The sequence below is a fragment of the Brachyhypopomus gauderio genome, unplaced genomic scaffold (assembly GCF_052324685.1).
Source record: "Brachyhypopomus gauderio isolate BG-103 unplaced genomic scaffold, BGAUD_0.2 sc51, whole genome shotgun sequence".
In the NCBI taxonomy this organism is placed as follows: domain Eukaryota; kingdom Metazoa; phylum Chordata; class Actinopteri; order Gymnotiformes; family Hypopomidae; genus Brachyhypopomus; species Brachyhypopomus gauderio.
The window spans coordinates 443,178-455,376 of NW_027506876.1; the positions used below are offsets into that span (position 1 = coordinate 443,178).

Genomic DNA, 12,199 nt, shown 5'->3' on the forward strand with positions numbered 1-12,199 from the left:
TAGTGCTTTGTCATGTTGTCTCCCAACGTAGAAAACTCATGCTACTCGGTTGATTTGTAGACGTTTGTGTTATAAAGGGATCGAATGATGTCAACATTTGGTGTTTGGATGTGAATGTTTTGTCTTAAAGCAGAGTAGACCTACTGCTTAGCCATTGTTGACATGATGACTTCCATGCTCTGATTGTATGAGGAAACGCCCACGAGAGATGTGCCCATTCAGACACGCAAGGTTTCTGTAGTGTAGTGGTCATCACGTTCGCCTAACACGCGAAAGGTCCCTGGTTCGATACCAGGCAGAAACATGCTTCTTGATAGAATTACAAACACACCACTGCTGTTTAGTGGTTTGTTGCCATTGTAAAGGCTATCGGGGAGCTCTTCCCTTTAGATCCTCAAAGTGAGCTCTCAGTCTCATGTGATCGATACAGGAATGTTCTAAATCGCCATGTACCTTGATAGCAGTACTAATGCAATCGGTTCAATAAAAATGAAACTCAGTGGAAACGTACCTAGTGCTTTGTCATGTTGTCTCCCAACGTAGAAAACTCATGCTACTCGGTTGATTTGTAGACGTTTGTGTTATAAAGGTATCGAATGAAGTCAACATTTGGTGTTTGGATGTGAATGTTTTGTCTTAAAGCAGAGTAGACCTACTGCTTAGCCATTGTTGACATGATGACTTCCATGCTCTGATTGTATGAGGAAATGCCCACGAGAGATGTGCCCATTCAGACATGTAAGGTTTCTGTAGTGTAGTGGTCATCACGTTCGCCTAACACGCGAAAGGTCCCTGCTTCGATACCAGGCAGAAACATGCTTCTTGATAGAATTACAAACACACCGCTGCTGTTTAGTGGTTTGTTGCCAGTGTAAAGGCTATCGGGGAGCTCTTCCCTTTAGATCCTCAAAGTGAGCTCTCAGTCTCATGTGATCGATACAGGAATGTTCAAAATCGCCATGTACCTTGATAGCAGTACTAATGCAATCGGTTCAATCAAAATGAAACTCAGTGGAAACGTACCTAGTGCTTTGTCATGTTGTCTCCCAACGTAGAAAACTCATGCTACTTGGTTGATTTGTAGACGTTTGTGTTATAAAGGGATCGAATGATGTCAACATTTGGTGTTTGGATGTGAATGTTTTGTCTTAAAGCAGAGTAGACCTACTGCTTAGCCATTGTTGACATGATGACTTCCATGCTCTGATTGTATGAGGAAACGCCCACGAGAGATGTGCCCATTCAGACACGCAAGGTTTCTGTAGTGTAGTGGTCATCACGTTCGCCTAACACGCGAAAGGTCCCTGGTTCGATACCAGGCAGAAACATGCTTCTTGATAGAATTACAAACACACCACTGCTGTTTAGTGGTTTGTTGCCATTGTAAAGGCTATCGGGGAGCTCTTCCCTTTAGATCCTCAAAGTGAGCTCTCAGTCTCATGTGATCGATACAGGAATGTTCTAAATCGCCATGTACCTTGATAGCAGTACTAATGCAATCGGTTCAATCAAAATGAAACTCAGTGGAAACGTACCTAGTGCTTTGTCATGTTGTCTCCCAACGTAGAAAACTCATGCTACTCGGTTGATTTGTAGACGTTTGTGTTATAAAGGGATCGAATGATGTCAACATTTGGTGTTTGGATGTGAATGTTTTGTCTTAAAGCAGAGTAGACCTACTGCTTAGCCAGTGTTGATCGGTTCAATCAAAATGAAACTCAGTGGAAACTTACCTGGTGTTTTGTCATGTTGTCTCCCAACGTAGAAAACTCATGCTACTCGGTTGATTTGTAGACGTTTGTGTTATAAAGGGATCGAATGATGTCAACATTTGGTGTTTGGATGTGAATGTTTTGTCTTAAAGCAGAGTAGACCTACTGCTTAGCCATTGTTGACATGATGACTTCCATGCTCTGATTGTATGAGGAAACGCCCACGAGAGATGTGCCCATTCAGACACGCAAGGTTTCTGTAGTGTAGTGGTCATCACGTTCGCCTAACACGCGAAAGGTCCCTGGTTCGATACCAGGCAGAAACATGCTTCTTGATAGAATTACAAACACACCACTGCTGTTTAGTGGTTTGTTGCCATTGTAAAGGCTATCGGGGAGCTCTTCCCTTTAGATCCTCAAAGTGAGCTCTCAGTCTCATGTGATCGATACAGGAATGTTCTAAATCGCCATGTACCTTGATAGCAGTACTAATGCAATCGGTTCAATAAAAATGAAACTCAGTGGAAACGTACCTAGTGCTTTGTCATGTTGTCTCCCAACGTAGAAAACTCATGCTACTCGGTTGATTTGTAGACGTTTGTGTTATAAAGGTATCGAATGAAGTCAACATTTGGTGTTTGGATGTGAATGTTTTGTCTTAAAGCAGAGTAGACCTACTGCTTAGCCATTGTTGACATGATGACTTCCATGCTCTGATTGTATGAGGAAATGCCCACGAGAGATGTGCCCATTCAGACATGTAAGGTTTCTGTAGTGTAGTGGTCATCACGTTCGCCTAACACGCGAAAGGTCCCTGCTTCGATACCAGGCAGAAACATGCTTCTTGATAGAATTACAAACACACCGCTGCTGTTTAGTGGTTTGTTGCCAGTGTAAAGGCTATCGGGGAGCTCTTCCCTTTAGATCCTCAAAGTGAGCTCTCAGTCTCATGTGATCGATACAGGAATGTTCAAAATCGCCATGTACCTTGATAGCAGTACTAATGCAATCGGTTCAATCAAAATGAAACTCAGTGGAAACGTACCTAGTGCTTTGTCATGTTGTCTCCCAACGTAGAAAACTCATGCTACTTGGTTGATTTGTAGACGTTTGTGTTATAAAGGGATCGAATGATGTCAACATTTGGTGTTTGGATGTGAATGTTTTGTCTTAAAGCAGAGTAGACCTACTGCTTAGCCATTGTTGACATGATGACTTCCATGCTCTGATTGTATGAGGAAACGCCCACGAGAGATGTGCCCATTCAGACACGCAAGGTTTCTGTAGTGTAGTGGTCATCACGTTCGCCTAACACGCGAAAGGTCCCTGGTTCGATACCAGGCAGAAACATGCTTCTTGATAGAATTACAAACACACCACTGCTGTTTAGTGGTTTGTTGCCATTGTAAAGGCTATCGGGGAGCTCTTCCCTTTAGATCCTCAAAGTGAGCTCTCAGTCTCATGTGATCGATACAGGAATGTTCTAAATCGCCATGTACCTTGATAGCAGTACTAATGCAATCGGTTCAATCAAAATGAAACTCAGTGGAAACGTACCTAGTGCTTTGTCATGTTGTCTCCCAACGTAGAAAACTCATGCTACTCGGTTGATTTGTAGACGTTTGTGTTATAAAGGGATCGAATGATGTCAACATTTGGTGTTTGGATGTGAATGTTTTGTCTTAAAGCAGAGTAGACCTACTGCTTAGCCAGTGTTGATCGGTTCAATCAAAATGAAACTCAGTGGAAACTTACCTGGTGTTTTGTCATGTTGTCTCCCAACGTAGAAAACTCATGCTACTCGGTTGATTTGTAGACGTTTGTGTTATAAAGGGATCGAATGATGTCAACATTTGGTGTTTGGATGTGAATGTTTTGTCTTAAAGCAGAGTAGACCTACTGCTTAGCCATTGTTGACATGATGACTTCCATGCTCTGATTGTATGAGGAAACGCCCACGAGAGATGTGCCCATTCAGACACGCAAGGTTTCTGTAGTGTAGTGGTCATCACGTTCGCCTAACACGCGAAAGGTCCCTGGTTCGATACCAGGCAGAAACATGCTTCTTGATAGAATTACAAACACACCACTGCTGTTTAGTGGTTTGTTGCCATTGTAAAGGCTATCGGGGAGCTCTTCCCTTTAGATCCTCAAAGTGAGCTCTCAGTCTCATGTGATCGATACAGGAATGTTCTAAATCGCCATGTACCTTGATAGCAGTACTAATGCAATCGGTTCAATAAAAATGAAACTCAGTGGAAACGTACCTAGTGCTTTGTCATGTTGTCTCCCAACGTAGAAAACTCATGCTACTCGGTTGATTTGTAGACGTTTGTGTTATAAAGGTATCGAATGAAGTCAACATTTGGTGTTTGGATGTGAATGTTTTGTCTTAAAGCAGAGTAGACCTACTGCTTAGCCATTGTTGACATGATGACTTCCATGCTCTGATTGTATGAGGAAATGCCCACGAGAGATGTGCCCATTCAGACATGTAAGGTTTCTGTAGTGTAGTGGTCATCACGTTCGCCTAACACGCGAAAGGTCCCTGCTTCGATACCAGGCAGAAACATGCTTCTTGATAGAATTACAAACACACCGCTGCTGTTTAGTGGTTTGTTGCCAGTGTAAAGGCTATCGGGGAGCTCTTCCCTTTAGATCCTCAAAGTGAGCTCTCAGTCTCATGTGATCGATACAGGAATGTTCAAAATCGCCATGTACCTTGATAGCAGTACTAATGCAATCGGTTCAATCAAAATGAAACTCAGTGGAAACGTACCTAGTGCTTTGTCATGTTGTCTCCCAACGTAGAAAACTCATGCTACTTGGTTGATTTGTAGACGTTTGTGTTATAAAGGGATCGAATGATGTCAACATTTGGTGTTTGGATGTGAATGTTTTGTCTTAAAGCAGAGTAGACCTACTGCTTAGCAAGTGTTGATCGGTTCAATCAAAATGAAACTCAGTGGAAACGTACCTAGTGCTTTGTCATGTTGTCTCCCAACGTAGAAACTCATGCTACTCGGTTGATTTGTAGACGTTTGTGTTATAAAGGTATCGAATGAAGTCAACATTTGGTGTTTGGATGTGAATGTTTTGTCTTAAAGCAGAGTAGACCTACCGCTTAGCCATTGTTGACATGATGACTTCCATGCTCTGATTGTATGAGGAAACGCCCACGGGAGATGTGCCCATTCAGACACGCAAGGTTTCTGTAGTGTAGTGTTCATCACGTTCGCTTAACACGCGTAAGGTCCCTGGTTCGATACCAGGCAGAAACATGCTTCTTGATAGAATTACAAACACACCACTGCTGTTTAGTGGTTTGTTGCCATTGTAAAGGCTATCGGGGAGCTCTTCCCTTTAGATCCTCAAAGTGAGCTCTCAGTCTCATGTGATCGATACAGGAATGTTCTAAATCGCCATGTACCTTGATAGCAGTACTAATGCAATCGGTTCAATCAAAATGAAACTCAGTGGAAACGTACCTAGTGCTTTGTCATGTTGTCTCCCAACGTAGAAAACTCATGCTACTCGGTTGATTTGTAGACGTTTGTGTTATAAAGGGATCGAATGATGTCAACATTTGGTGTTTGGATGTGAATGTTTTGTCTTAAAGCAGAGTAGACCTACTGCTTAGCCATTGTTGACATGATGACTTCCATGCTCTGATTGTATGAGGAAACGCCCACGAGAGATGTGCCCATTCAGACACGCAAGGTTTCTGTAGTGTAGTGGTCATCACGTTCGCCTAACACGCGAAAGGTCCCTGGTTCGATACCAGGCAGAAACATGCTTCTTGATAGAATTACAAACACACCACTGCTGTTTAGTGGTTTGTTGCCATTGTAAAGGCTATCGGGGAGCTCTTCCCTTTAGATCCTCAAAGTGAGCTCTCAGTCTCATGTGATCGATACAGGAATGTTCTAAATCGCCATGTACCTTGATAGCAGTACTAATGCAATCGGTTCAATCAAAATGAAACTCAGTGGAAACGTACCTAGTGCTTTGTCATGTTGTCTCCCAACGTAGAAAACTCATGCTACTCGGTTGATTTGTAGACGTTTGTGTTATAAAGGGATCGAATGATGTCAACATTTGGTGTTTGGATGTGAATGTTTTGTCTTAAAGCAGAGTAGACCTACTGCTTAGCCAGTGTTGATCGGTTCAATCAAAATGAAACTCAGTGGAAACTTACCTGGTGTTTTGTCATGTTGTCTCCCAACGTAGAAAACTCATGCTACTCGGTTGATTTGTAGACGTTTGTGTTATAAAGGGATCGAATGATGTCAACATTTGGTGTTTGGATGTGAATGTTTTGTCTTAAAGCAGAGTAGACCTACTGCTTAGCCATTGTTGACATGATGACTTCCATGCTCTGATTGTATGAGGAAATGCCCACGAGAGATGTGCCCATTCAGACATGTAAGGTTTCTGTAGTGTAGTGGTCATCACGTTCGCCTAACACGCGAAAGGTCCCTGCTTCGATACCAGGCAGAAACATGCTTCTTGATAGAATTACAAACACACCGCTGCTGTTTAGTGGTTTGTTGCCATTGTAAAGGCTATCGGGGAGCTCTTCCCTTTAGATCCTCAAAGTGAGCTCTCAGTCTCATGTGATCGATACAGGAATGTTCTAAATCGCCATGTACCTTGATAGCAGTACTAATGCAATCGGTTCAATCAAAATGAAACTCAGTGGAAACGTACCTAGTGCTTTGTCATGTTGTCTCCCAACGTAGAAAACTCATGCTACTCGGTTGATTTGTAGACGTTTGTGTTATAAAGGGATCGAATGATGTCAACATTTGGTGTTTGGATGTGAATGTTTTGTCTTAAAGCAGAGTAGACCTACTGCTTAGCCATTGTTGACATGATGACTTCCATGCTCTGATTGTATGAGGAAACGCCCACGAGAGATGTGCCCATTCAGACACGCAAGGTTTCTGTAGTGTAGTGGTCATCACGTTCGCCTAACACGCGAAAGGTCCCTGGTTCGATACCAGGCAGAAACATGCTTCTTGATAGAATTACAAACACACCACTGCTGTTTAGTGGTTTGTTGCCATTGTAAAGGCTATCGGGGAGCTCTTCCCTTTAGATCCTCAAAGTGAGCTCTCAGTCTCATGTGATCGATACAGGAATGTTCTAAATCGCCATGTACCTTGATAGCAGTACTAATGCAATCGGTTCAATAAAAATGAAACTCAGTGGAAACGTACCTAGTGCTTTGTCATGTTGTCTCCCAACGTAGAAAACTCATGCTACTCGGTTGATTTGTAGACGTTTGTGTTATAAAGGTATCGAATGAAGTCAACATTTGGTGTTTGGATGTGAATGTTTTGTCTTAAAGCAGAGTAGACCTACTGCTTAGCCATTGTTGACATGATGACTTCCATGCTCTGATTGTATGAGGAAATGCCCACGAGAGATGTGCCCATTCAGACATGTAAGGTTTCTGTAGTGTAGTGGTCATCACGTTCGCCTAACACGCGAAAGGTCCCTGCTTCGATACCAGGCAGAAACATGCTTCTTGATAGAATTACAAACACACCGCTGCTGTTTAGTGGTTTGTTGCCAGTGTAAAGGCTATCGGGGAGCTCTTCCCTTTAGATCCTCAAAGTGAGCTCTCAGTCTCATGTGATCGATACAGGAATGTTCAAAATCGCCATGTACCTTGATAGCAGTACTAATGCAATCGGTTCAATCAAAATGAAACTCAGTGGAAACGTACCTAGTGCTTTGTCATGTTGTCTCCCAACGTAGAAAACTCATGCTACTTGGTTGATTTGTAGACGTTTGTGTTATAAAGGGATCGAATGATGTCAACATTTGGTGTTTGGATGTGAATGTTTTGTCTTAAAGCAGAGTAGACCTACTGCTTAGCAAGTGTTGATCGGTTCAATCAAAATGAAACTCAGTGGAAACGTACCTAGTGCTTTGTCATGTTGTCTCCCAACGTAGAAACTCATGCTACTCGGTTGATTTGTAGACGTTTGTGTTATAAAGGTATCGAATGAAGTCAACATTTGGTGTTTGGATGTGAATGTTTTGTCTTAAAGCAGAGTAGACCTACCGCTTAGCCATTGTTGACATGATGACTTCCATGCTCTGATTGTATGAGGAAACGCCCACGGGAGATGTGCCCATTCAGACACGCAAGGTTTCTGTAGTGTAGTGTTCATCACGTTCGCTTAACACGCGTAAGGTCCCTGGTTCGATACCAGGCAGAAACATGCTTCTTGATAGAATTACAAACACACCACTGCTGTTTAGTGGTTTGTTGCCATTGTAAAGGCTATCGGGGAGCTCTTCCCTTTAGATCCTCAAAGTGAGCTCTCAGTCTCATGTGATCGATACAGGAATGTTCTAAATCGCCATGTACCTTGATAGCAGTACTAATGCAATCGGTTCAATCAAAATGAAACTCAGTGGAAACGTACCTAGTGCTTTGTCATGTTGTCTCCCAACGTAGAAAACTCATGCTACTCGGTTGATTTGTAGACGTTTGTGTTATAAAGGGATCGAATGATGTCAACATTTGGTGTTTGGATGTGAATGTTTTGTCTTAAAGCAGAGTAGACCTACTGCTTAGCCATTGTTGACATGATGACTTCCATGCTCTGATTGTATGAGGAAACGCCCACGAGAGATGTGCCCATTCAGACACGCAAGGTTTCTGTAGTGTAGTGGTCATCACGTTCGCCTAACACGCGAAAGGTCCCTGGTTCGATACCAGGCAGAAACATGCTTCTTGATAGAATTACAAACACACCACTGCTGTTTAGTGGTTTGTTGCCATTGTAAAGGCTATCGGGGAGCTCTTCCCTTTAGATCCTCAAAGTGAGCTCTCAGTCTCATGTGATCGATACAGGAATGTTCTAAATCGCCATGTACCTTGATAGCAGTACTAATGCAATCGGTTCAATCAAAATGAAACTCAGTGGAAACGTACCTAGTGCTTTGTCATGTTGTCTCCCAACGTAGAAAACTCATGCTACTCGGTTGATTTGTAGACGTTTGTGTTATAAAGGGATCGAATGATGTCAACATTTGGTGTTTGGATGTGAATGTTTTGTCTTAAAGCAGAGTAGACCTACTGCTTAGCAAGTGTTGATCGGTTCAATCAAAATGAAACTCAGTGGAAACGTACCTAGTGCTTTGTCATGTTGTCTCCCAACGTAGAAACTCATGCTACTCGGTTGATTTGTAGACGTTTGTGTTATAAAGGTATCGAATGAAGTCAACATTTGGTGTTTGGATGTGAATGTTTTGTCTTAAAGCAGAGTAGACCTACCGCTTAGCCATTGTTGACATGATGACTTCCATGCTCTGATTGTATGAGGAAACGCCCACGGGAGATGTGCCCATTCAGACACGCAAGGTTTCTGTAGTGTAGTGTTCATCACGTTCGCTTAACACGCGTAAGGTCCCTGGTTCGATACCAGGCAGAAACATGCTTCTTGATAGAATTACAAACACACCACTGCTGTTTAGTGGTTTGTTGCCATTGTAAAGGCTATCGGGGAGCTCTTCCCTTTAGATCCTCAAAGTGAGCTCTCAGTCTCATGTGATCGATACAGGAATGTTCTAAATCGCCATGTACCTTGATAGCAGTACTAATGCAATCGGTTCAATCAAAATGAAACTCAGTGGAAACGTACCTAGTGCTTTGTCATGTTGTCTCCCAACGTAGAAAACTCATGCTACTCGGTTGATTTGTAGACGTTTGTGTTATAAAGGGATCGAATGATGTCAACATTTGGTGTTTGGATGTGAATGTTTTGTCTTAAAGCAGAGTAGACCTACTGCTTAGCCATTGTTGACATGATGACTTCCATGCTCTGATTGTATGAGGAAACGCCCACGAGAGATGTGCCCATTCAGACACGCAAGGTTTCTGTAGTGTAGTGGTCATCACGTTCGCCTAACACGCGAAAGGTCCCTGGTTCGATACCAGGCAGAAACATGCTTCTTGATAGAATTACAAACACACCACTGCTGTTTAGTGGTTTGTTGCCATTGTAAAGGCTATCGGGGAGCTCTTCCCTTTAGATCCTCAAAGTGAGCTCTCAGTCTCATGTGATCGATACAGGAATGTTCTAAATCGCCATGTACCTTGATAGCAGTACTAATGCAATCGGTTCAATCAAAATGAAACTCAGTGGAAACGTACCTAGTGCTTTGTCATGTTGTCTCCCAACGTAGAAAACTCATGCTACTCGGTTGATTTGTAGACGTTTGTGTTATAAAGGGATCGAATGATGTCAACATTTGGTGTTTGGATGTGAATGTTTTGTCTTAAAGCAGAGTAGACCTACTGCTTAGCCAGTGTTGATCGGTTCAATCAAAATGAAACTCAGTGGAAACTTACCTGGTGTTTTGTCATGTTGTCTCCCAACGTAGAAAACTCATGCTACTCGGTTGATTTGTAGACGTTTGTGTTATAAAGGGATCGAATGATGTCAACATTTGGTGTTTGGATGTGAATGTTTTGTCTTAAAGCAGAGTAGACCTACTGCTTAGCCATTGTTGACATGATGACTTCCATGCTCTGATTGTATGAGGAAACGCCCACGAGAGATGTGCCCATTCAGACACGCAAGGTTTCTGTAGTGTAGTGGTCATCACGTTCGCCTAACACGCGAAAGGTCCCTGGTTCGATACCAGGCAGAAACATGCTTCTTGATAGAATTACAAACACACCACTGCTGTTTAGTGGTTTGTTGCCATTGTAAAGGCTATCGGGGAGCTCTTCCCTTTAGATCCTCAAAGTGAGCTCTCAGTCTCATGTGATCGATACAGGAATGTTCTAAATCGCCATGTACCTTGATAGCAGTACTAATGCAATCGGTTCAATAAAAATGAAACTCAGTGGAAACGTACCTAGTGCTTTGTCATGTTGTCTCCCAACGTAGAAAACTCATGCTACTCGGTTGATTTGTAGACGTTTGTGTTATAAAGGTATCGAATGAAGTCAACATTTGGTGTTTGGATGTGAATGTTTTGTCTTAAAGCAGAGTAGACCTACTGCTTAGCCATTGTTGACATGATGACTTCCATGCTCTGATTGTATGAGGAAATGCCCACGAGAGATGTGCCCATTCAGACATGTAAGGTTTCTGTAGTGTAGTGGTCATCACGTTCGCCTAACACGCGAAAGGTCCCTGCTTCGATACCAGGCAGAAACATGCTTCTTGATAGAATTACAAACACACCACTGCTGTTTAGTGGTTTGTTGCCAGTGTAAAGGCTATCGGGGAGCTCTTCCCTTTAGATCCTCAAAGTGAGCTCTCAGTCTCATGTGATCGATACAGGAATGTTCTAAATCGCCATGTACCTTGATAGCAGTACTAATGCAATCGGTTCAATCAAAATGAAACTCAGTGGAAACGTACCTAGTGCTTTGTCATGTTGTCTCCCAACGTAGAAAACTCATGCTACTTGGTTGATTTGTAGACGTTTGTGTTATAAAGGGATCGAATGATGTCAACATTTGGTGTTTGGATGTGAATGTTTTGTCTTAAAGCAGAGTAGACCTACTGCTTAGCAAGTGTTGATCGGTTCAATCAAAATGAAACTCAGTGGAAACGTACCTAGTGCTTTGTCATGTTGTCTCCCAACGTAGAAACTCATGCTACTCGGTTGATTTGTAGACGTTTGTGTTATAAAGGTATCGAATGAAGTCAACATTTGGTGTTTGGATGTGAATGTTTTGTCTTAAAGCAGAGTAGACCTACCGCTTAGCCATTGTTGACATGATGACTTCCATGCTCTGATTGTATGAGGAAACGCCCACGGGAGATGTGCCCATTCAGACACGCAAGGTTTCTGTAGTGTAGTGTTCATCACGTTCGCTTAACACGCGTAAGGTCCCTGGTTCGATACCAGGCAGAAACATGCTTCTTGATAGAATTACAAACACACCACTGCTGTTTAGTGGTTTGTTGCCATTGTAAAGGCTATCGGGGAGCTCTTCCCTTTAGATCCTCAAAGTGAGCTCTCAGTCTCATGTGATCGATACAGGAATGTTCTAAATCGCCATGTACCTTGATAGCAGTACTAATGCAATCGGTTCAATCAAAATGAAACTCAGTGGAAACGTACCTAGTGCTTTGTCATGTTGTCTCCCAACGTAGAAAACTCATGCTACTCGGTTGATTTGTAGACGTTTGTGTTATAAAGGGATCGAATGATGTCAACATTTGGTGTTTGGATGTGAATGTTTTGTCTTAAAGCAGAGTAGACCTACTGCTTAGCCATTGTTGACATGATGACTTCCATGCTCTGATTGTATGAGGAAACGCCCACGAGAGATGTGCCCATTCAGACACGCAAGGTTTCTGTAGTGTAGTGGTCATCACGTTCGCCTAACACGCGAAAGGTCCCTGGTTCGATACCAGGCAGAAACATGCTTCTTGATAGAATTACAAACACACCACTGCTGTTTAGTGGTTTGTTGCCATTGTAAAGGCTATCGGGGAGCT

The 12,199-nt window shown here is 42.7% G+C and overlaps 17 non-coding genes across 17 annotated transcripts; all 17 read left to right on the top strand.

Moving 5' to 3' along the window:
- Positions 1-231: 231 nt before the first annotated feature.
- Positions 232-304, top strand: trnav-aac (transfer RNA valine (anticodon AAC)). Its single transcript has one exon. It is a non-coding gene; the product is annotated as a tRNA-Val (tRNA).
- A 439-nt stretch (positions 305-743) lies between these two features.
- trnav-aac (transfer RNA valine (anticodon AAC)) lies at positions 744-816 on the top strand. The gene has a single exon. It is a non-coding gene; the product is annotated as a tRNA-Val (tRNA).
- A 439-nt stretch (positions 817-1,255) lies between these two features.
- trnav-aac (transfer RNA valine (anticodon AAC)) lies at positions 1,256-1,328 on the top strand. The gene has a single exon. It is a non-coding gene; the product is annotated as a tRNA-Val (tRNA).
- Positions 1,329-1,965: 637 nt separating this feature from the next.
- Positions 1,966-2,038, top strand: trnav-aac (transfer RNA valine (anticodon AAC)). The gene has a single exon. It is a non-coding gene; the product is annotated as a tRNA-Val (tRNA).
- A 439-nt stretch (positions 2,039-2,477) lies between these two features.
- trnav-aac (transfer RNA valine (anticodon AAC)) lies at positions 2,478-2,550 on the top strand. The gene has a single exon. It is a non-coding gene; the product is annotated as a tRNA-Val (tRNA).
- A 439-nt stretch (positions 2,551-2,989) lies between these two features.
- Positions 2,990-3,062, top strand: trnav-aac (transfer RNA valine (anticodon AAC)). The gene has a single exon. It is a non-coding gene; the product is annotated as a tRNA-Val (tRNA).
- Positions 3,063-3,699: 637 nt separating this feature from the next.
- trnav-aac (transfer RNA valine (anticodon AAC)) lies at positions 3,700-3,772 on the top strand. The gene has a single exon. It is a non-coding gene; the product is annotated as a tRNA-Val (tRNA).
- A 439-nt stretch (positions 3,773-4,211) lies between these two features.
- trnav-aac (transfer RNA valine (anticodon AAC)) lies at positions 4,212-4,284 on the top strand. Its single transcript has one exon. It is a non-coding gene; the product is annotated as a tRNA-Val (tRNA).
- A 1,148-nt stretch (positions 4,285-5,432) lies between these two features.
- trnav-aac (transfer RNA valine (anticodon AAC)) lies at positions 5,433-5,505 on the top strand. Its single transcript has one exon. It is a non-coding gene; the product is annotated as a tRNA-Val (tRNA).
- A 637-nt stretch (positions 5,506-6,142) lies between these two features.
- Positions 6,143-6,215, top strand: trnav-aac (transfer RNA valine (anticodon AAC)). Its single transcript has one exon. It is a non-coding gene; the product is annotated as a tRNA-Val (tRNA).
- Positions 6,216-6,654: 439 nt separating this feature from the next.
- trnav-aac (transfer RNA valine (anticodon AAC)) lies at positions 6,655-6,727 on the top strand. Its single transcript has one exon. It is a non-coding gene; the product is annotated as a tRNA-Val (tRNA).
- A 439-nt stretch (positions 6,728-7,166) lies between these two features.
- trnav-aac (transfer RNA valine (anticodon AAC)) lies at positions 7,167-7,239 on the top strand. Its single transcript has one exon. It is a non-coding gene; the product is annotated as a tRNA-Val (tRNA).
- A 1,148-nt stretch (positions 7,240-8,387) lies between these two features.
- On the top strand, positions 8,388-8,460 carry trnav-aac (transfer RNA valine (anticodon AAC)). Its single transcript has one exon. It is a non-coding gene; the product is annotated as a tRNA-Val (tRNA).
- A 1,148-nt stretch (positions 8,461-9,608) lies between these two features.
- On the top strand, positions 9,609-9,681 carry trnav-aac (transfer RNA valine (anticodon AAC)). The gene has a single exon. It is a non-coding gene; the product is annotated as a tRNA-Val (tRNA).
- Positions 9,682-10,318: 637 nt separating this feature from the next.
- trnav-aac (transfer RNA valine (anticodon AAC)) lies at positions 10,319-10,391 on the top strand. Its single transcript has one exon. It is a non-coding gene; the product is annotated as a tRNA-Val (tRNA).
- A 439-nt stretch (positions 10,392-10,830) lies between these two features.
- trnav-aac (transfer RNA valine (anticodon AAC)) lies at positions 10,831-10,903 on the top strand. Its single transcript has one exon. It is a non-coding gene; the product is annotated as a tRNA-Val (tRNA).
- A 1,148-nt stretch (positions 10,904-12,051) lies between these two features.
- trnav-aac (transfer RNA valine (anticodon AAC)) lies at positions 12,052-12,124 on the top strand. Its single transcript has one exon. It is a non-coding gene; the product is annotated as a tRNA-Val (tRNA).
- The last annotated feature ends 75 nt before the right edge of the window (positions 12,125-12,199 follow it).